At 42.0% G+C, this 20,603-nt stretch overlaps 1 protein-coding gene and 1 long non-coding RNA gene across 3 annotated transcripts in view; both read right to left on the bottom strand.

Annotated features, from left to right (window-relative positions):
* Positions 1-20,603, bottom strand: part of LOC107217222 (peroxidase) — a 114,425-nt gene that overhangs the window by 18,709 nt on the left and 75,113 nt on the right. The gene's annotated exons all lie outside the window — the stretch shown is intronic.
* Positions 8,420-10,779, bottom strand: LOC124295599. 2 transcript variants are annotated; one of them, XR_006905494.1, is made up of 5 exons: positions 10,223-10,779; positions 9,515-9,628; positions 9,278-9,398; positions 9,123-9,214; positions 8,420-9,030 (listed from the first exon to the last, which is right to left on the bottom strand). It is a non-coding gene; the product is annotated as an uncharacterized LOC124295599 (long non-coding RNA). The 2 variants fall into 2 exon arrangements; XR_006905493.1 differs by having other exon boundaries at positions 8,420-9,214; positions 10,223-10,776.

Below are 20,603 nucleotides of genomic sequence, written 5' to 3'. Positions count from 1 at the left end.
TCTTCATCGAAATCTAAGCAACATTTTTTCGTTGGTGGCGGAAGAACGGTTTGAATCGATGAAATCAACCCCCAAAGTTGAGCAGCCCTAGTAATAGTTTCATAGTTTTGCATGCTTCCAGATGAGATATCTGAATAAAACAAATTGGAGGATAATTCTCATGGCAACTAATGAAAAATGCTTCGGGTTCCGAATATGACAAGGTTAAATGGTAATAAATTACGGAGGTTAAAATTTATACATTATTCATAATTAACAAACTTTTCCTCGTATTTGGATGCACTTAATTGTATTTGATAGAGCATAAAAAAGTGCAAGACATGTGTTTTTGCGTTTTTTGAAATAATGTCACATAGGGGGTGAACTACCCCTGTACACGTGTAACCAGGTTCCCGTTAAATTGGTATATTTTGTTTGGGTTCGTCTTATTTAATGTTACCAAGCTCTTTCTGAGCAACAATTGAGGAGCTTATTCGGTTAGATAACATTTGGTTGAATGAAGGGGGTATATACAATCATTTCGTGAAATTCAAAGGCATTATTTGAAGAGCGATTTTGGGAATAGCAAATGATATATTAGCGAAGCTTTTATTTGTAAAATTTTCTTAGGTATTTAGGTGTGTTGTAAAAAAAAAATCTCAAAAATGTTCCAAATTAGCGGACTCATTCACCCGTAAGTGTGCCGCAGCGTTCCCCGCATGCGCTGGTGGTGTACATCGCTACAGTTGATCGAAGCTTCTGAGCCAAAAAAAGAAGGTTTTATTCATAGTAATAGATGTATTTGTCGTGTGAACCAACAAGACAGTTGAAAAAAAAATGAATAGTAGAAGTTGGAGACCATTAAACCATTGACCTCAATTGTTATCGAACATATGATTTAATAAACAAAAATTGAGTAGTACATTTTTTATCATCGATAGTTCACATCAAAGGGAATGGTATGAAAAATTGGCTGCATAAATTTGAAAGCGTTCCGAACCTCAGTTCGTGAGTTATAACGTACACAAGGTCAAAAATGTAATTTATATACCACTGGCTTGTTTTCCTTGCTTTTAGATGCCTCCGAACAGGGAGTAAAGTAGTACTTTTAAGTCCTAGGGAGTAAAAACGACGTTCACTCCCTCCTCGGATTCTCAGGGCTTAAAAGTGGAAGTTGCTTTTTTTTAGTCCTTGGGACGCGTGGTTGAGTTTGGGTTGAATGGTATACGACCCCATGGGATATATCGGCTCGGAAGCTCGGAAAACATGGCAGGGGGTATATAAAGTATCGTGTGCACCTCAGGAGTAAGCCATTTTACTCCCTAGGTACACAATCTACTATTGTGAGAAAACGGCTTCAAAGTTTGCAATTGAAATTGGCATGCCCTGTTTGTGATGTATTTGACTTTATTTACTTCAGTACAAGTCTTCGCTATATGAAGCGCCTTCTTCGGCATTGGCAGTATCCTCAGCATCATTTTATTAATTTCTTCTAGCAACTCTAGTCTCTTTTGTTGCATTTTCAAACCGGATGCGTGGGAAGACAATTGTGTGTCGTGCAGTACTTCGCAAGCTGCTGCCGGATTTGGAGAAAAGTGTTTGCCCCATCGTTGAATGTACTAGCGGAAATGTATGTAGCATTTTCAACAAACACGTTTCCGCTAAATGATATTTTTAGAGCGATTTTCCAAATTTTAAAGTACAAATTCTCATTATTATTTTGGGTAAAGCCTCCTAAACTCTTCTCTACTAATTCGTCGCTGCTGAAGGTTTCATATACCGGTCTTATTGTTCAGTGCCTGAGCGTCGTTTTGTGCCCGTGTCATTGCGATCTCCGTGCGAGCCGCGCTCGAACGATTCGTCTCCGCAGGGATGCCAAATCTCGCGTAGATGAGGAGGCGAGCGCGCATCACGCATTTTTTAAAACAGTCCAGTTAAGTCGTCCGTCTAGTGACGATCGTGAGTGACGCCGTGCGTTCTCTCGTACCACGACCAAAAGACGAGAGGCCCAAATATACTCTCGTATACGTTCGCTCTACGGAGTAAGGTAGACGAGTACGGCGCGAGTGTCTCTCATTCTACAAGGGACCGAGTGCCCATACACACATACCAAGGGTCTTGCACCCTTTCATCATACAACGAGCCCGAGCGCTCTTGGTGTACTACCAACACCAATCATACTCTCATATACGTTCGCTCCTCGGAGTAAGGCAAACGCAAATCATACGAAATTCGATCGAATCGAATAAAACAAAAATCGCAGTACGAAACGCACTCGAGATTGCGGTGGCATGAGCCAAACGGGCTGTAACCGGCATATACTCATTCATATACACAATCGACACATGCTTTTATACGTTTACAAATACACGTTCAGACTTCGTGGGTTTTTATGCCGCAAGGCTTTTCCCACAAGAGCCAATAAACATTCATAATTCGATGGCTCAAACGCCAGAGTTTTTTATTCAAGAAAACCTCAACCTCTATCCTTAACACTAATCAAAAAAGGTTCAATTCAAAACTACGAGGCAACTTCGCCTATGAAGAAGCTTCGACTATACAAATTGGTGTCAGAATCGGGATGCGAACCCACGCCCACATAGAGGACAAGAAGAAAAAGGTGCAAACGTGCATCGTATTCAATAAATCGTGACACTCTTCGACTAGCCAGCCATCGTCTCCAAACTCGTCACCCCCCAGTTCGCCATCGATGGAAAACGATCATCATCTACAAAAAGATAAGTATACAAACGGTACACGATTCTTAATATCGTATTATACACTTTCTTTGGCGTTATACGTCTTTCTATAGTTCATAACGTTTGACGTAGTCGAAAACACATTTCGGTCCAACGCACGCTTTGTGTAAAGAACGTAGCATGCATATATCCAACAATCACGTGTATAAAACATAGGTCTCGTTTTCTGTTATGAGAGTCTCGATATCTAGGCGTTGAAAGATAACCGTCGCACGGGGAGGTTTGTTTACACTTGACGCGGGCCGCGCTCGCTCTCTTGATCTTATACGGTGAAAGACGGACGAGTTCCCGCGCGTTTTCGAAAAGATACGCGCTGCACGGGGAGAGGCTTAGAGCCGACCCTTGAGAATCAGTCCAGCTTCGACGTCGAACGCATAGACGTCGTATCCTGTTTTTCTCGAAGGTCTCATAAATATTTGTACGCACAAGCTCAGTAAAATGGCTGCCCGCGTAAAGTTTATTAATCAAAAGCGTGCGACTTTAAAGGCGAACATTACCAAACTTTAGCGACTCACGGAGGACGCGGATTTTGAACCCGCGAACATAAAAATGCGGGCGGATCGTGTAAAAGAACAATTTCGGACATACGAGGAATTACACGATGAACTCGCATTATTAACCGACGGAGACGGTGACAACGTCGATGACTTCGACGAGTTGCAGGATCGATTCTACGCGATCATAACTATAATCGAGACTGATTTATCATCGACAACACCACAACATCCCGGTGTAGCAAACGTAACGTCGCTGCCGATCGACGGCACGCGTCGACTTAAATTGCCGGTCGCCGACCTCCCAAGGTTCGACGGCAACATCGAAAAGTGGCTATCGTTTAAAAATACATTTTTGACAATGATCGACTCTCGCGAAGACATAACGAAATTACAAAAATTCTTATATCTAAAAAATTGCCTAGAGGGTGACGCGTTAAATAAAATTCTCATTTATAACGTGAGCGAAGAAAATTACGGGACGGCATGGAAGTTACTTCTAGACTCGTATGACAAGACTCGAATTTTGATCGTAAAACATCTCGACGCGATCCTCGAGTTGCCCGCGGTAAAAAGGGGGACGCATAAAGATTTAGCGCGACTCGTCGACGACATGCGCCAACACGTGAACATGCTCGCGTCATTGGACGTGATACCAGATGAACACTTGTTAGTCCGGATAATCGAACGCGCGTTACCCAACAATATTCGGGTCAAGTGGGAAGAGACGTTCAATCTCGACACCTCGCCAACGCTCGAGCAAATTTACAAATTCGTCTCCGAGACCGCGTTTCGTTTATATACGCTCGAACAAGATGTATCGCGTTCCAAAACAGAGACCAATTACAAACGACCGCTTCTGAATTATAAAGATCAAAGCGGAGTCAAGACTCGACGCGGAGAAAATGGCGCGCGTACGTTAGCGATAGGCACGTCAGCAAAGTGCGTAGTGTGCAAACGGGAGAGTCATCCCACATACCAGTGTCGCGAATTTCAAAAAATGACGGTTCATCAACGGTGGAATTTCGTCAAGAGTTCATCGCTGTGCAAAAATTGCCTGCGCTCGCACCGCGGCAAATGCACTTCGACGCATTGCTAAAACTGCTCCAGGTTTCACCACACTCTTTTGCACAACGAATCTCCTGCTGCATCCACCCATGCGACCCAAGAAACCATACCATCGGATACACCTAAGTCGACAACAAAGGTAAATTTAACATGTAGCAAAATGATTACATACAGCTTCACGTCAAGGGCGTTACAGTCGCAGTTAATGCTGAGCGCTCAAATACGCGTCAAAGACTCACGCGGTCAATACCCAAAACGTCGCCCTTTATTAGACACTTGTGCGACAGCGCATTTTATCACGGAGGATCTTGTGAGAGAATTGAAACTACCGATACGCGCGTGCACGATCACGGTAGGAATGATCGACGACGCAAATACAATTTCTAAAGGCGCGGTCGAATGTACATTTTATTCGATACACGATAATTTCAACAAAACTCTCACGTTTCTGGTCATACCGAAAATAGCTGATAACGTACCGAACGAAATCTTTCCTCGCGAATCAATCGATTTACCGCGGAATGTAAAATTGGCCGATCCGCAATTCCATTTGCCTGGAAGGATCGACATCCTCATCGGGTCAGGGACAACGTTGTCATTATTATCGATCGGACAATGTGATTTGTCCCGCGACGGCTGCGATCTCGTCTTACAGAAAACTCAGCTCGGCTGGGCCGTTGCCGGCGGAAAATCAAACACCACGGTCGGGAAACGAACGTCGTGCCAACTGACCGAATTAAAGGAAACAATAGAAAAATTCTGGTTGCTCGATGATGCAAACGCTAGTCAAAGAAAATTATCAGAAAATACAAGCTGCGAAACTCATTTCATTCGAAACGTCACTCGCGAACCGTCGGGACGGTACGTCGTTCGCTTGAATAAAATCTCTCGCGTTTGAGCCATCGAATTATGAATGTTTATTGGCTCTTGTGGGAAAAGCCTTGCGGCATAAAAACCCACGAAGTCTGAACGTGTATTTGTAAACGTATAAAAGCATGTATCGATTGTGTATATGAATGAGTATATGCCGGTTACAGCCCGTTTGGCTCATGCCACCGCGATCTCGAGTGCGTTTCGTACTGCGATTTTTGTTTTATTCGATTCGATCGAATTTCGTATGATTTGCGTTTGCCTTGCTCCGAGGAGCGAACGTATATGAGGGTATGATTGGTGTTGGTAGTACACCAAGAGCGCTCGGGCTCGTTGTATGATGAAAGGGTGCAAGACCCTTGGTATGTGTGTATGGGCACTCGGTCCCGTGTAGAATGAGAGACACTCGGGCCGTACTCATCTACCTTACTTTGTAGAGCGAACATATACGAGAGTATATTTGGGCCTCTCGTCTTTTGGTCGTGGTACGAGAGAACGCACGGCGTCACTCACGATCGTCACTAGACGGACGACTTAACTGGACTGTTTTAAAAAATGCGTTAATAGGACTACCGTGTCCAGCGCGATATTTTCGGTCGGATTTATCCATTTCTGTCTCTTTTGTAACTCGCTCAAATATTCGAGTTGCCACCGGCGCCAGAATTCTTGTCGTGTCTTAGTGATCAGTTGCCACGAGGACATTCGGTTGTCTGGAACAAGCGAAAGATCATTTTCCGGCAGCATTGTGAGCGGTCTTCCAACTAGAAAGTGCGCGGGGGTTAAAGCAATTGGATCGTTTGGATCTGTGGAAATAGGGCACAATGGGCGCAAATTGAGAATGCCCTCAATCTCGATTGCCAGAGTAGTCAATTCTTCGTACGTAAACAAAAGATCGCACATGACGCGTTTAAGATGGTGTTTACACGATTTTACAGCCGCCTCCCAGATACCCCCGAAATGAGGTGAGAGGGGCGGATTGAAATGCCACTCAATTTTTCTGGTCGACGTAAATTCGTACAGTTGAGAACGGAAGTCTTCGGACTCTCTGACAGCGTAAAATTCACGAAGTTGACTGTTCGCGCCGACGAAATTCGTCCCATTGTCCGAATAGATATGGCCCGGAATGCCCCGACGACTGACGAATCGTCGTAAAGCCGCTATGAACGCGTCTGTTGACAGATCGCTTGCGATCTCGATATGAATAGCTTTAGTCGACATGCAAATAAATACGCAACCGTAGACTTTAATGCTGCTCCGATTCCGATGTTTCTTTTCTTTTGCGAGTATCGGACCGAAATAATCTACTCCCGTGTGGTAGAACGGCGGTGCATTGTCTACTCTAGATTTTGGCAAGTCGGCCATCTTGTACGTCTCTGGTTTAGCCCGAAACCGGATGCATCGCACGCAACGTCGCACGACTTTACGTATTTGATTTCTGCCGTCTAGTATCCAGAATCTTTGGGGGATACTATATAATGTCGATTGGATCAGAATGTGAAAGAATTTTTCGTGCATGTGACGAATCAAAAGGTCGGTTACGTGATGTCGCGACGGAAGAAGGATCGGATTTCTTTGATCGAGCGAGATATCGGCCTTATTTATACGACCACCGACGCGAATCAAGCCTCTCTCGTCGACTCGCGGATTTAGAGATCCGAGTTTTGCGCATTTCACCCTTTCTTCGGATAAAAGACGATCGATTTTGTCTTGAAAGTGCGCTTGTTGGATTAATCAAATAACGCGATACTCGGCCTCCTCAATTTCCTTGATTGTCAAAGCGCCCTTGATATTATTGTTGGGTGAGAAACGTAAGCAGTACGTGACGACACGAATCAATCGTGTGTATGACGAGAAATTTTTGAAAATTTCTTCCGATTGCGATTGCGCGAACATGCACAATGATTTTTTAATCCCCGGTAAATCCTTCTGAGGCGTTACCGCGACTTGCGGCCAAACGGATTCGGGCTGAGCTAGCCACGCAGGCCCCCGAAACCACGAGTCGTTATTTAATAATTCCCGTGGAAATTGACCTCGCGACAACGCGTCTGCCGGTTTCTGATCAGTCCGGATGTGCCGCCACTCCGCGTCTTCACTGACTTCCTGTATCTCTGCGACGCGATGTGCTTCAAACACGAGAGTTTTTTATTCAAGAAAACCTCAACCTCTATCCTTAACACTAATAAAAAAAGGTTCAATTCAAAACTACGAGGCAACTTCGCCTATGAAGAAGCTTCGACTATATACTTATCGCTTTTGCTACAGATGCATTGACTACAGTCTTGTGAATATATAAATCCAAAAAACCTGCGACTTCTGCTTGTCGTAACGTACACTAACTTTCTACACCAGTGGGGCAATTATCATATTGAAGATCGTTGTCAGTTGAGCATTTTATGATATATTGTCTATATACTTTTCTTTACGCCGGTGATAGATTAGCAATTATTTCTTATAGCCAGTCCGTAGTACACTGTCGATTCGTTGATTAATTTTGCTGTCAATTTTCCTTTCCCTCTGAGACCTTTATTTTGTATTTTAGAGTTCCGGAGCCTAGTAGCTACGCGTTTTTGAACATGTCCAATACTTTCTTTGTTTTTCATAATTATGTCTCCACACGGAGACATGATTAGATGTGCTTCTGTTACAGATTTGAATATTTTTGTATCGCCATCTTCAACGTAATATAAATACTTTTAATAAACTGTAAGTCGATACAACTGCAACATACACGGTTATTCAACGCTTTTTCGTCAACGAGATATACGAATGTTGCAATTTATATTCATACGTCATCAAGTTATTCATTCTTAAACGTTTAATGCATCTATGGAGTTCTAAAAATATAGCCTCAACGTTTATCGCTGCTGGATAATACCTACCAGCTTATGCAACGTAGATTTCTAAACGTTTATATTTTCTACTCATACTCGAATTAAACCATCCTTACGTATATTTGACGTATCATATACTATCGTGTGTCAATTGGGACCTAGCCACACTATCTCTCGCACTAAACGGTGGCTCTAATGAATTATAGCCGCGTAATAACGGCAACTTCTTGCAGCTCATTTAACTATTTGCAAAATTTTATCCGATAATGGCAGAGCATGTATCACGTATTGGAACCGAAGAGACGCGGTGCCATTACTTGAGCAACAGAATTCAAAATGAAATTATTTCGTTAATGTCGAAAAAAATACGTGATTCTTTACTGGATATGATAAAAAAGGCAAAATGGTACACTGTAAAAAATTTTGAGGGTAAATTTACCCGTGTGGGTGGTGCAACGCCTTGTTACCTAGTCTGGGTAGAGAAATATGCCTACCCATGGGTATGTAGTTTTATTTTTTTTTTGGGTCGATAAATTTACGTAGTATGTGGGGACATAAATCAAGATTATCCTCGTTGAAGGGTAAAAATAACTCCGAGGTGAACAGAGTGGATTTTACAACCCGTGTAGGTAAATTCAATCTGCGTGATAGGTGATTTGAACTACCCGCATCAACAAATTTATGGCATTAGAAATGAATTAGTGATAGCAAATGATACATTTATTTCAAACTTATGATATTTTTCTTCGGTAGTGTTTAGGTACAGATTTACATGCTTAACCTAGGACGTAAACTATATGAATGCTATATTTATTTGGTAGTTGTTGAGTATATACATTTATATGCTCAAAATACCCTATAATCTAAATACCCCACAAGCTCCGATAATTATCAAAATCCCGCATTAACGTTTTGAATTGTGGAGAAATCATTGGTGGATTTTTGAACAACACTCCTTTTGCTGACTTTCTTCTTTCCACCCTGCTACTACTCTTTGTAGTTTCATCTCCCTTGATGTCGTAGATAGCCCTATTCATAGAGGATATACAATTTTGAATCTGACAATCTTCTTGATGGGAATTTTCCTGTCGAATGACCGAATAAAAATGAAAATCTCTGACCTTTGGAAGAATTCAAGCAGAAGATGAGTTGTGGCTTAGCATAGTTAGCTTAAGTCTGATCGAAACAGAAGCTTTCAGAAAATCATGGATATCTAAATAGACCATTGGGATGAATGTCATATTATTAATTTTTTAGTTTGGAGCTTAGTACTTACTTGGCTTAAACGAAGGCGTGGTTTGAAAGATAAGAGTCAATGGTCAGCGCAGTAAGCTGGAACGGTTCAAAGGAAGTGCAACGTGCAAGATTACGAATCATTGTCGGCATAGCATGGCAACCTAGGGAATATTTAGAAACTCAGAGTCAAGCGTTTTAATGCAAACTATGAAAATCTGCCGAAACCTTTGGTTAGGGAGACAGACGAATAACGCATCTGCCTGGTCTATGTACTTACTAAGGTCCTTCAATAAATCATAGTAAAATGATTTCACTCAATCAGAGGGTGCGGTCCGATGAGACAATCGCAAAACTCATTTCGCCAGATGGATCCGTATTCTTGCCCACGAACCTTTGTCCATGAAATTATTTGGATTTGCAAAATTTAAAATACGTATAAATTTATACTACATATTATTATTTGTCTCTATCACTTCTTAGTTCATTTGAATCTACAATATAAATTATGGAGAAAATCATGTTGAAAAAAAAAACAAGTAATTATTTGAAGAGATTAGTCCAGTTCTGATCTGAAGGTTATAAGATAATCGCAGTAATTTAATAAATCAATTGATGGGTTGGGTGAAATTATATACTGAAAAGTGACAACGAACAAGCGTAAAAGTTGATAAATATATTTACAAAAAAATGGCAACAAAACAATTTGACAATCAATAACAAAACACAGTCATCAATCAATGAGTAAATATTATACTTGATAGCTGTAACTTGGAAACAATACTCTGATCAGTATAAAAGAAAAAAAATTTGAAAAAAGAGAAGAACTCGACGATCAGGCTGAAGCAAGTACCTTCGAACCTAACCTTAAAAAGTTAGTTTGAGAACTACATACGTGAAATAGAAGCAAACTCCACCATCTACACCAAAACATGCGTTGCTACTCGTACCCCAAACCCCAAACGCAATGTCAATTGATATCACATACCTTTATTCTCTGATGAAAAATGCAAAAAATTCCACTTGATCCACTCCACCTACTTAACCGCACACACAACGCGGAAGCGTGTCTAAACGCTTCTTGCGTATCTCCCGTCTGCGATGGAAGCGCCATCTCAGACTACGCAAAACTCAGCATAACTTGGGTGGTCACAGAAAATTTTTCACATTCTCACTTGAAACTAAACTTGAATCTGAATTATTATGTTGCCAGAATACAACTGCTGTAAATTTCGTAACGAAAATCACATCCATTTAATTTATCTACCGAAAAGATCGTTCGCGAACGCCTAAGTTTTGCCGAATTTCAGTCGGTATGCGCGTCGCACACATTATTTTATCGGTGATGCAGATAGATAATTTTACCACTTTGGGTACGTTTAGCCAAAACGCATACCCAAATGCTGAATTTACAGTTCGGCACCAAAATTTATCTGTCTGTATGCGAAAATTACGTATAACTTGGGTAGTAAAAAATGTCTGTATGGGTAGACGATCGATTGTAAAAGACCAGTGGGGAGGTAAAACTGATTTACAGTTGAATGATGAAAAATTACCTACCCATGTGACGGTTAAATTAACCCTTATTTTTTACAGTGTACTCTATCATATTGGACTGCACGCGCGACAAGTCGTATTCAACAGATGTCCATGATTATCAGATTTGTAGCATATGATCAAAAGGCTAAGAATTCGAAATAAGGTAACATTTTCTTGGATTTCGCCCTATTACTGACACCACAGGCAAGGGACTAACAAAGGTTATCCTTGATGAGCTACAGAACTTGGGCATAGCTCTTTCTAATATAAGTGGCCAAGGCTATGACAATGTGGCATACATGAAGGGTAAACATTCTGGCGTACAAAAGAGAATCCTGCAAAGAAACCCTCGTGCTTTCCTCGTCCCTCACTCAGCTCATACCCTCAATCTCGTAGTTTGTGATGCTGCTTCTGCCAGGGTTCAAACTACAGGTTTTTTTTTTATCTTATTCAAAAGCTTTTTTTTCTAGTTTCACGAGCAGATGGGACGTGCTAAAAAAAAAACATATCCCGTCACTGACTCTCAAAGCTGTCAGTGATACGCGTTGGGAAAGTAGTGTTTTTCATATATGCATGTAAACAGCATACGTGCTAGACCACGTGATGCTACAGCGTACGTAAGCCGTGAGCCGACGCAGAGTTGGGTACGACGTCCGGACGGCAACAGAGGCATCATAGATAATAAATACATTGATGACAAGTAATCGGTGTCTTTAATAAACAACTCCGACCCGTAAACAACTCAGGGTTGATGCCATCTGTTCGAGGGATCATCTTCCTAATAGGGCAAAAAGTGCGTAACTCACTCAACAGAGAGCAGCACCTTTCGGGCGCTGCGTGCAAGCGGCACGCAGCGCCGCAGAAGGACCAAGAATTAATAATGCACATGCGCAACGAAGATCGAGTCACATAGAAGCGTACGGCTTGGGGACCGCTTGAAGCAAAACTTTCCGCGACTCGTAAATCCGTAAGATGGCTCTAGCGTCGGTCGACAGTAGAGAGTTAGCACGATCACCCCAACTCGCCGGTCGGAGCCAACACACCGACACTGTACGCATTAGTATAGAGCGCTGTACGTGAGCCACACAAGCAAAGGCACCACTAGCGATACCTAGCTGTTGGGGGGATAGCTCGTCCGAGCACCCCAACTTTTCTTGCTTCAAATAGCCTGTAGGCCGTACGCTTCTATGGGACTCAATCTTCGTTGACATGCGTCACTCGAGAGGGAAGCGACTCCGAGAAGCGACGCCGTGAGATCCTCGTGTGTTCGACGATCGGTGCCACGTGCAAACGCGCTTGTGCAAAATATTTTTGTAAAATCCACTCGCATCCCTCGTTCTACTCATGAAATAAGCGCTTTGGTTTACTCAGTATAAACTCGAGTAGCCATTGTAGCATCGGACCGTAATTTGCATAGATTGGATATACATTACAAACTCAATGCGAAAACTCAGTCTCTCGTCACGGTGTGTCGGTCACGTGTGAATGGCCAAAGGACATCGGGCAACTCAGACTCGCACGGCGTAGCAATAAATAAATTTCTGTGCAGTATCACTCGCCGTCAATTGTGCAACTCACTTAAAGACTATTGTACACGCAAAGATACGTGAGTTGTGATGTACTGAATAAATCATCCGTTATTTACTGTTAATTTACGTGCATGTCAACGAACCTTATTCGCCCACCATTACCACAATCCCTCAAAACAATACAGTCCACAACCTTAACACTTAAACACCATCAAACTCGTGCGTCACCAGCTTGGAGAGATCTATGATGCACTCGTGATGATTTCGCTCAATGAAAAAACAGATAATTTATCTAAACATGAGGCTCAGTGCTTAGCCCAATCCACCATGAATTTTAAATTCATTTGAAGCGTGATCATTTGGTTCGATATTCTAAGCAAAGTTAATGACGCATCAAAATCTCTACAAAATCCTGCTTTAAATATAGTTGAATGCTGTAACATCCTAGACAAAACCATAGATTTTCTAAAGCAGTATAGATCGGAAAAAAGTTTTTCTAGATACTAAACAAAGTTCAAGACTTAGCATCTGAGGTGAAGGTGGAGTAATTTCGAATACAAAACTCAAGATGAACGTGTAACAGATCCGAAAGAACAATTTAGAACAGATTTCTTTTACCACGTTGTTGATGAAGCAGTAGTATTAATGGACGAGATTTCCACAACTACAGATGCACGGCAATTACTTCATCTTTCTGTACGATATTCATGCTCTCAAGACTTCAACGAAAGAAGAAATAATAAAGACCTGCAAAAATTTGCATGGAATATTAACGTCGTCATTGCCTTACAGATATTGTGAGGTTTACCCGTTTCAGTGACGTCAGGAGAGCGGAGTTTTTCGAAACCGAAAATTATTAAGAATCATTTGCGATCGACAATGGACCGGAACCGCCTAGTAGGATTGGCCACTATAACTACTGAAAGCGAATTATCTTATCGCATCGACTATCAGGAACTGGGTGCAGACTTTGCAAAAGTAAAAGCACGAAAAATAAGTTTTGTGTGAGGCTATTTTTTATCGAATGAAAAGTATAGTGGTTTGGAGTTGATAAATACAGTGGGAACGGAGAACCACCGGGTCCACTATCAAACATTTGTTAATTGGTGTTTAATTTTGTATTAGTGGTTTGGAGTCAATAAATACGATGAAAGTGACGAACCACCGGGTCCATTATCAATTGTTTGTTTTTTTTTTTTTAATTCTGTATTTAAATATTTGTATCGGAAAAGGTGGGTTCTCTCAGCTTGCCCCAGGTGCCCCAAGGGCTAGGCACGGCGCTGATGTTGCGTAACATTCGGCCTGTAATTTCTTCGTTGACACCAACTCGTACAGTTTCACAGTCTCTGCACCTTATTTACTAGATCGTTTACCTATCGTTGGGGACCCTTTGGCAAAAATACATGCAGAATGTCTCTCAGCCAAAGTTTGCCGGATAGAAAGTAACGGCTCAACGCAAATCAGAGTTACTTTCACCGTTTTCGATGCGTTGGCCGGGTACCTCTGCCCAAGATATAAGTAGTGTATATTATAAGAGTTGGAAATCAAAAAATGGTAGCGTACCAGCAGAGTATCCCGATTCCTAACTTACCTACAGTCGGTATGTTGCAAGTTTTCTGTGAATGAAAAAAAGTTTTCTTGAAACGAAAAAAAGTTTTCTGAAAACTTTTTTCCCATTCGATTAACAGGTAGAAAAAGTTTTCGGAAGACTTTTTTTCGAATTCAGAAAGCTTGTAACATACCGACTGTCGGTAAGGTGAAAATCGGGATACTCTGCCGGTACGCCGCTTTTTTTTTATTTCGATATCATATGTATAAACTACTGATATAATCGAGAAGATCGTGTAGTTACATGACGGCTTAGCGGACATCACAGCCGTGGACTATGTTTTACAATGATGTTGGTCCGTGCTGATAGGAACGCAGCATCGAGTCTCTAAGATACTCTCGACGGAAACAACAATTTCTAGAACGGTAGTACCTATAGATTGGTCCGGCTTTCGCCGGGAAGTCGCGGGACGAGAGGCTACGAAGTGCGCTTTTCGCGCGGCCTTCTACACCGTCTTCGCGACGTCTGGGAAAGTAGACGGCTGGCTTCTTCTGCAGAGATTCTTAATGCATTCCGGTCTTTATAAGTAGTAAAGCAATGGGGTTCTGCCTGAAAACACCTTCCTTACCGACCGAGCCGCTCCGCGCACCCAAGACGCAAACCCTTGAAGGTTACCCCCACTCTCTTCAGATGAAACGTGCTCTGCCGTACCGACTAGAGGTCAAAAACGTGCAACCTTATCGACAGTCGTATCGGTCGACGGTGGAAAATCGTACTGCCTTACCGACAATTCTTATCGGTCGAGGGTCAAAATCGTGCTGTTTTACCGACCAAAGGTCAGAGTCTCTATGTGGTGTTCGCCTGCCAACGGTAGCGGGCGCAGCGGAGGGCGTGAAATTTTTCACCGACTTGGATGTCAGTTACCCGTCCCGCATTCTTTTCCCACGATAGGACTGCTGATGTGTAACATCAACCACCCCCACATTCTTTTCCCACGTTATCAACCACGTGACATTCCAAAATTATTAGTTCCGAGAATTGTTTTTTATCCACTCGGATATCGCTGATGTGTAACCTCAACCACCTCACAGTCCTTTCCCACGTTATCAACCACGCGACATTCCAAAATTAATGGTTCTGAGAATTGTTTTTCACTTACTCGGATGTCGGTTTGATATCAACCACGTGACATTCCTTACCCCCCACCAAATTTCAAATTATGTGGTGGGGGAACGTTATATAAGTCAAAAGTGAAAACTTCATCGCCAGTCTGAAGCTGTTCTTCTTGCGAATGAGAAGTGCTTTGGAACAACAACGTGAATTGAAGAAACGACTAGAACTGCTCATCAAGAATATAGGAGAAGTAAAACATCTGCTGAAAATCAGATCTGACCTCAATCAACTCACAAGAGATTTTAAGCTCATACAACTCGACAGTAACGATCATGGACTTTTCAAAATTGAACCTGCCTGAAGGTCCTCCAAGAAGATGAAGATTTGTTCCAGAAGGTGACGACAGTTAGTAAGGAGATACGGTTGCATCTACGCTATCTTGGCGGACCGTACGGTCAACTTGAATGCGTACACGTGTAATCTGAGTATCACATTCAAATATCCAGTGTCCTGTGAAAGTCTTACGTTCAATAAACAAAAAAAAAAAGATAGAAATTATGAATATTTTTTCATTTATCGCCTGACCATCTTGTATACCTTTAATCCTACGTACGTTTTGTACCTTGTAATTGTATCAAGAATTAAGTCTTAAAATCTAAGAAAATGCTACTTCGAACACCACTAAGCAACGATGGAGGGTTTCGAGCTGCGTTTTCGTCTTGTAACTGTAATGTGAACTCTACGATGAATTTTGGACGGGTTCAGTCAAGACCAGAGTGCAAGGTCGACCGATAGCTGCGGTAGTATACATTCAGAGCCAAGGATCTGCGGTGTTGGGTTACTATCGCTCTAGGAATGCAAAACATAACTCGGTTTGAGTACAGCTCGGTCAAGGATGGGGAGCAAGGTTGAATCTTACATAAGCTTTGTATTGAAAAAAATTCTCTCTTAAGAGCTAAGGTGGAGGTGAAGGTGTAAAATTATTTCATGAATATTCTTTAAAAAACAGTTTTACTGAGTACAATTTTTAGGGTACAATTACTTCACAACGATAGTACAATAATTCTCTTCAACAGTATCATAACCAGGGTGATATATGCGCCAGGAATGCGAAACCGTTCTTGTAGACGCTTCTGCGCAGTAACATAAATCGTACACCCTCGCCATCCGAACAGTATGATGATTTTGTAGCCAATTTTGAACTATCAAAACGTTTTGTGCTGCACAGATTGCATTGGGTATTGTATGAACGTCGCATCTTAGAGACACAGCTGAAGTTTTTTGCAAGGTTTGAAGCGACGGACAGTCAAAGTCGGGCATATCGATGATTTGAACTTTCGGGACGATTTTGAGCAACCAATCTCGTTTTTCTTTTCCTTTTACGTACACGGTTTCAGCTTTGGAGGACAGACGGCTACCATCCAAACAACAATTTTACCCAAAATTAAATGATCGGGATATATCAGACGACGACTATGCACATACATGTAAGGTTTGGCAAACTTTTAACGTTCAAACTTTGGGAGAGTATTCGGACCTCAATTTACAGACGGACGTGTTTTTACTGGCTGACGTTTTTCAAAATTTTTGACAGAATTGTTGGACGACGTACAAACTGGACCCATCACATTACTACACCGCGCCCGGTCTGTCGTTTGATGCGATGTAAAAGTGTACTGACATCGAGCTCGAGCTTCTCACCGACATAGATATGGTTATTTTTATCGAAAAAGGTATCCTTGGTGGTGTGTCACAGTGCTCGAACAGATACGCTAAGGCTAACAACAGGTACATGGGCGAGGAATTCGATCCTGAGGTCGAAGAATCTTATCTCATGTACTTTGACGTTAATAATTTGTACGGTGCTGCTATGAGCTTTGCTCTGTCATACAGTTCCTTCGAATGGGTATCAGACTTCGGACAATGCGACGTTCTTACCATCTCGGACGATGCGGAGTTTGGTTACATGCTGGAGGTGGATTTGGAATATCTTGAGGAACTGCGTGAAATTCATAAGGATTTACCACTGTGTCCGGAGCACTATATACCTCCGATCTTGAACGGTAAGCAACCGAAATTGACGCCCACGCTATTTTCCAAGAAAAACTACGTCGTTCACAATAGCGTTTTGAAACAATCCTTACAATTAGACTTGAAATTACTCAAAAATCAAAGAGTTCTCAAATTCAGACAAACCCCGTGGCTCAAAAAATACATAGATTTGAATACCGATTTGCGGAAAAAATCTCACAACGAATTCAAGGAAAATTTTTACAAACTGATGAACAACGCAGTTTTTGGCAAAACGATGGTAAATGTTAGGAAGTATAGAGATGTCTGGCCGATCACGAAATGGTACGGAAGATACGGTGCTAGAGCTACTATAGGCATACCCAATTTTCACAGCCGCGCCGTTTTCGACAAAGATATAATTATCGTCGAAATGAGTAAGACGAAAGTCAAGTTGAATAAACCATTGTATGCAGGTTTCTTCATCATGGATCTGGCTAAAACATATATCTACGATTTTCATTATAATTATATAAAGCAGAAATTTGGCAACCGAGCAAAATCAATGTATACGGATAAAGAGAGTTTGATTGACGATTTTACCGTCCCCAACATATACGAACATATGCAGGAGGACTTGCATAAATTCGATACGTCTGATTATCCGCTTGACAATGTTTATGGAATGTCTCTAGCGAACAAGAAAGTTTTCGGCTTGATGAAGGACGAAAATAACGGTGGAATTTGTAGGATTACGAGCTAAATTGTACGCAGTCCGAGTCTTGGGAGATGAGAAAGACAATAAACATGCTAAAGGTGTCAAAGGATCAGCGTTGAGAGAAATAACTTTTAACGATTATTTGGAATGTGTTTTGAACCGTGAAAATTTGTTTACAAATCAGCATTTGATATTAAGTCGAAAGCACGAGGTATACACCGTAGAATAGCAGAAAGTTGCACTGAGCTGGAATGACGACAAGCGGATCGTGTTTCAAAACACAACCGACACGCTTACGTGGAGCTACAAGCCTGCACCTTAGCTTTGTGATTTATAACTGTACCAAGATGTATAGAATATTATTATATAGGATAGTGTATTAGAACGCTCCTGAATATAAAAAATTGTACAACGATGCATATGTCTGTCGATTGTCTAAAAAACAAAGATGCATACTTGTTATGTGTCGGGCATAAAATAAGGAGGCACATACGTTTTTACAAAAAATTCATTTATTCGAATGTTACATGTCCGATTCGTTTATCCAACTGTTGTGTGTATTGTCAAAACCTAACCACTTAACGTATATTTTTATTCCACGCTTCTTGAGCACTTTCTCCACCAGATAGATATCCGGATGTTCAACCTTGAGATGCTCTTCTTCGTAGAAACCACCAGCGATGGGCTGATGTCGGTAGTCTTTGAGCTTGAACGTCACAGGATGAGTATTTTCCACTCGACTTATCGTGAATATTCCAATCGTCCAATTGGGAGTGTAACCTTTCTCGAAAACATTTTTGAATTTGCGGATTCGAACTTTGTCGCCGGATTTGAATTTTGCCGATATGGTAGGTATCGCTCGAAGCCCTCCGTATGCCTGACGTAATAACAGCCTCTCGTTTGCAACGGTGACATCCGACGGTTTTATTCTTATGATTCGGTGTTCGGCGTTGTTGTAAGCCGATACCAAATCAGATAAGATATCAAGCCACTCGTAGCTTCCTTGCATGCTGAACCGTTTCAACATTTTACCTTTCAGCGTGCGATTGAAATGTTCACAGATCGGAGCCTTTAAATTACTGTACGTGGAGTAAAGTTTGATTCCGTAGCGTGTCATAAGCCATTCAAATTTCGAGTTGTAAAATTCCGTTCCTCTGTCGACGTGTGAATTTTTCGGACGCCGTCCTTGGACAAGCACAGATTCCATTGCCTTCGTAACATCATCTCCAGACTTGCTCTTTATCGGTATAGCCCACGCATACTTCAAAAAAATATCAATGACTGTGAGCGCGTACTTGTAGCCTTTGTTTTGTCCAGCGTACGACGTCATATCAACAAGATCCGCCTGCCAGGTCTCGTCGATGCCCCGCACGTCTACACGTCGACGCGGATAATTCCGGCTTGCAGGCTTATGCAGTTCTGTCACCAGTGCTTGCTTTTCTTCGTTCATATTCCAACGCTCTGAGTCTGGTGTCCAATTTGGAAATGATTTTAGCGTTTCGAATCGACAGGTCTCTGCCTGTTTTGAAGTTTGTGTAGAAGGTATCCAAGGCTTTTTCCGTGGTCATCTCCAAAGCTTTGATCATTTGATCAAGGTTGCCGATTTGTTTTTGCAGCACATTGAATTTTCGTTTCAAGATTTTCAAAGTTACAGCATTGTTCGGCTCTGCGGGATCTGCCACATTGCACAGTCTCTTGTTCCGTATATCGTAATGCCCGTCCGCTGTGATTTGAAATCCGACACCCGGAGGACCGCAAGTGCTCGCGGCCGTGTCTTTATCCAGATGCCGTCCAAACACGTCGACGCTCATCTCGGTAATGAATGCAAAAACGATGAAAGCTGCTCAATAAATGATTCCTGCTTCGCGTAGCTCTTCGATAATGGAGATTATTTCGTTATTGTGACTCGGATTTTCCGCTGCCTGAGATGCCAGGAGTAAACGAAGACGCTGCACTAACTCGTTCGGATCATCCCAGAAAACGTATTCCGTTTCAATACCTTGTCGAGTGATCATAGCTTGCGGAAGTAGACCTTCACCCTTTCGGCGAGGTGATGGGGAATATTCCATCAATTCGGCAATGACATTTTTGAATTTGTAACTTTTATCGTTTCGAACAGCCCCATCGGATGAGTAATACTTTTTATGCGCGTTCGTTGCGAGGATTATGTTTTTAAAATTTTTCCGATCTCCGACGCTCACAGAAGAACCGTCAGGCTTCTTTTGAACAAAACTTCCAGCAAACCCTTCGTTTTCGGATAAAGCGTATCGCCAATACGAATGTAGTCACTCTCAAAAGATATCAACGAATTACCAATCATTAGTCCGTTTAAGAGGTTGCGTACACCGTACACGTTGTCCAATTCACCATTTGTCTTCGCATCTCTCATCAGTGCAAAATACTCATCCTCGATTTTCTCGACTGGTGTTTCTACGATTGTTTCATCTCCTGCCGAAGCAAAGGAATCGTCCATTACCGAGACAGTTTAATTTTTTGTTTCATTTTTCATCTGCTTTATTTCTTCTTTAATTTCTTTCACCTCTTGTTTTACAGGTTTAGTATCTTTTGTAACATTCACCAGTTCTTGCAACGGAGTCACTACTGGTTTGAAAACGTCACTCAATTTCTGAGTCGTAGATTCCTTGCCCGACTTGAGCAATCTGTGTTTTCGACGGATCGCAGCACTTGCTTGAGTGATCTGATGTAGGACATCTTTTTGCTTGGAAATTTCAGAGCTCCGCATGTTGACGCAACTGAGTCTGCAACGCTACTGCGTCTCTCGCTCGGAAACGCGAGATTTTATTCCTTTTCCAAGGTCACAAAAGAACCGAATCTCCTCCTCTATCGTCCTTCGTTGAGCTCACTGTCTTTATCGATCACCAGAAACCCGTACTCCTCACCGTTCCAGCAT

Source organism: Neodiprion lecontei, chromosome 7 (genome assembly GCF_021901455.1).
Source record: "Neodiprion lecontei isolate iyNeoLeco1 chromosome 7, iyNeoLeco1.1, whole genome shotgun sequence".
Taxonomy (NCBI): Eukaryota; Metazoa; Arthropoda; class Insecta; order Hymenoptera; family Diprionidae; genus Neodiprion; species Neodiprion lecontei.
The sequence above is the reverse complement of the archived record's forward strand: the minus strand, read 5'-3'. Positions and strand labels throughout refer to the sequence as shown.